Genomic DNA, 3,567 nt, shown 5'->3' with positions numbered 1-3,567 from the left:
GGCACGCTTGGTGGGACTAAAAGGACTTCCATTGTTGGAGATATGGTGTATTCTTCATCATATTCAACCTTGAAGAGATAATCGGGAACACAATGCAACTCTGCAAGTTTTCAAATCATTTGGGACTCTACTAGTATGTATCGGACACTTAATCTTGAGTAGACCTTTTGCTTGTTTTTAACACACCATTTTCAAATCCTTCTCTTTCCTCATGCTTTAGTATGGAAAGAGGTTATGAATATTATAATTTTTCTCCTCCTTTCCCCGAGGATATGTACTTTCCACCTCCCTACTAACAATATTAGGTTAGTAATATTGTTGATTTCACTCCTTATTCCTCCACTACAAGTTATGAGCAATTTACAGATGCTTGCTTTTACCTACCCCTATGTAGCGTTCTCGACAGTCTAGTTACATGTACCATTAAACTCAAGAAGCTTATCTTACCCCCTATTTGCATTCTCCTCTACTCACCCAACTTCAATATGCGATAAACTCTAGTAGTGTTGGCATACGAGAAATAATGATGAATTTCCAAGAACAATTAAGGTGTACTAAGAAAGAAGAAGAATACCAAGATGAGCTTGCCTACTGGGCTCAATTGCAAAAACAACAAGTGGAAGCCCAAAGAAAACAACAAGAATAATTTTTTGCAATGCGAGTCATTGCTAATGAGGAGGAGCAACTCATGCGAATAGAAAGAATAGCCCCTAAAATCCCTAAATGTAATATCTTAAGTTTCAAATAGGGGATGCATTCTAATGAATCACTTAAGTTTAACATCCCAAGGTTTAAAGACATTCCCCCTATTGTCCCATAAGAAGATTTCCTTCAAGAGACTATTTCCACTCAGAAGAATCAAATTTCTCAGTCCCATCTGCGAAAAAATATTTCCTCCTCATTTCTCTTATACTAATATCATCTCACTTTTAAGGGTGAACCCATCGTCTAGAGGGTTGATTGGCTACATGAATAGAGAGGAGAAGAGGAGAAACCTGTTGGTTGTGATCTCTCACGTTCTCATAAGGACGAAAGTTTTCTCATTCTGCATGGGAAATATGAAGATGAGCAATCGTAATAGCAAGGTGCCCACTCCGCTAAAGGAAAATTTGAAAAAAGCAATTCATGCCTTTTCCTTGATGACCTTCCTTTCTTCTTCCAAAATCACAAGGTATGCACATTTAGAGCTAGTGTCACCCTTTATGTATATTACGAAGTTTTTTTTAATCTAAAATAGATTACAATTTCCTTTTGTAATTCATCTATTCTTTTATCTAGTTCTTGTATGGATTCCTTAGCAAGGGATGGACATTAAGAGCTAGTGACACCCTTTATCTATCTCAACCCAAAAGGGACCTTGCAGGCGTTTAAGTGAAACAAAGATAAGTTTAACTACAAGATATATTTCATTGATATTTCCTATTTAAACATGGCTATGAACTCATTTATTTGGTGTTTGTGTAGTATTCCCAAATTACCACCTCTATTGTTTTAGGCAAAGATTCATTTTCTTGCTTATTCGTGTTTGTTACTTTCAAAATAATACTTCACATGAGAAGGTTAACACGTTAAAATTTTTGTAAAACAATTTTCAAATGACAAAAAAACTCATAAAAAGAAAACAATTTTTGTGAAGAAACAATGTAAAGAATACAAAATAAAAAATAAAAAATAAATAAAGCATACAACTGAAATACAAATTGCAAAGATAAATTAACTACAATTGATTATTTTTTGATGGATCGTCATCAATTTGATTTGCTAAGAAGAGAACATGTACATATGATCATGCATAAGAAACACAGTTATTGAAACATCCATATTTAGATCAATAAAACAAATTCAATAATTTTTTAAATGATTGTTGGAGCTCATGGCATCAAAAACTACACAAAGAGTTCTTGCAATAAAGCTACTACTTACAATAATCATCACGTCCTTTTAAAGGGCACACTACTTACAATACTGATCTTGAATGAAAAATTCAACACTGTCAATCCATGGACATTTTTATTTTTCTTTCAATTAACATTGCAACAAAGCACTTGTAATGCATGAACCAAGACAACAAATATTTGCAAACTCCATAAGAGGCATCTCTTATTTGTTGCAAAACTGAAATACTAGCTAAGGCAAGGCCTAGTTGGTTTTAAAGGAATATGATGATATCAAAAATCATATTGAAGTTATAGAAAGAGTTCTTGGAGCTTGCTACAAAGCTAAAATGATCATCATTCTAGTTGCTATCAACAATTGCATTGAAGTTAAAGGAAGGATTTTACAGAGCTTATTATAAAGCTATAAATGATCGTCGTGTCTTTTCGAAAACCAGACTATTGATCTGGAATGCAATGAACAAACTCAACATAATCGAACCATGAACATTATTTTTTTCCCAAACCATTATAATAAAACACTTGTAACACATTAAACAAAAAGAGCATCTCTTTTTTTATTGCAAAGATGAAACACCAACTAAAAGCATGATGTAATTTTTTTTGACAAACGCAATGCTAGTTTGTCCATTCGCTAGGTGTGAAAGAGGAGGGGGAGTATATGTCATAGCCATTCCTCCACAAGGATTCCACCGGTCAATAGGAAAATCACAGCAACTTATTGTTGAAGAACGTCACATTTTCTGCTGCTGAGCCTCAAGTATGTTTTTTAATTGTTCTGGCTTTTCCTGGAGGAAAAATGTATACTGCACATCTATGCTGAAACAAACAAACGAATACCATAAGGTGAAAACTACAGTCTATGCACTGGCCGAACTTAGGATGGTATTACTGAATTTTTATTAAAGAAATGCGAATTTTGCGCCTGCAAGTATACAGCTCTTTTCAGTTGTCCAATTTAATGAGGTAGAGTTGCATTATAGCTATTTCGCTCCCCGAATTGTAAACCCTCATCATTCCTTTCTTGATTCAAGATGTGTGAAATGCAACAAACAGGCTGTTTAAGATCCCACATGCGTTAGAGGAAGAAAAGGAGGGAGGAGGAGGAGTACAAGAGGAAGGAGATGGGTAAGTTAGAAGCATACTTACCTGGGCGGGGTCAATCGGTGATCAAGAAGGCCGATGGCCTAGAGAGAGCACCTTCATTGCACATAGAGAAGGGGGCTCTGTCTAGCATCTCCCATTGTGGAGAGTGCACGTCATAATTTGTGACAGAGGGGGCTCGCGTTCGCGCGGCCCCCACATATCACTAAATCCTAAATCGGAAGTTTGTCCTGTGATTGCAGCAGCCAGGGAAACTTAATAGCTCATTTAGCTGTAACGAGGAGATCAAGATGATACGAGAACCGTTTAGTAAGTAAGATACGAGGGATTGTTAAAGCCTAATGATTCGTAATAGCTGAGAAAATTGAGATTTTTAAACCTCGTGCAAACATGAAATTCTGTGTAGGTCAATTACTCTCATCTCGATCTATCCCTTATCATGTGGATATGGTATCTGATATGCAATTCCAAGATAATCCACTGCATGCTTAAATATCCACTTCGTTAGACTCCCTGCTTTGTCAAATGATAAGGACTAGCAGTCCCTAGAAATTCTCTAAGGGAGTTT

At 35.9% G+C, this 3,567-nt stretch overlaps 1 non-coding gene across 1 annotated transcript; it reads left to right on the top strand.

Moving 5' to 3' along the window:
- The first annotated feature begins 3,036 nt into the window (after positions 1-3,036).
- On the top strand, positions 3,037-3,198 carry LOC131065876 (U1 spliceosomal RNA). Its single transcript, XR_009111500.2, has one exon. It is a non-coding gene; the product is annotated as a U1 spliceosomal RNA (small nuclear RNA).
- Positions 3,199-3,567: the final 369 nt, after the last annotated feature.

This window comes from Cryptomeria japonica, chromosome 6, assembly GCF_030272615.1.
Source record: "Cryptomeria japonica chromosome 6, Sugi_1.0, whole genome shotgun sequence".
In the NCBI taxonomy this organism is placed as follows: domain Eukaryota; kingdom Viridiplantae; phylum Streptophyta; class Pinopsida; order Cupressales; family Cupressaceae; genus Cryptomeria; species Cryptomeria japonica.
The sequence above is the reverse complement of the archived record's forward strand: the minus strand, read 5'-3'. Positions and strand labels throughout refer to the sequence as shown.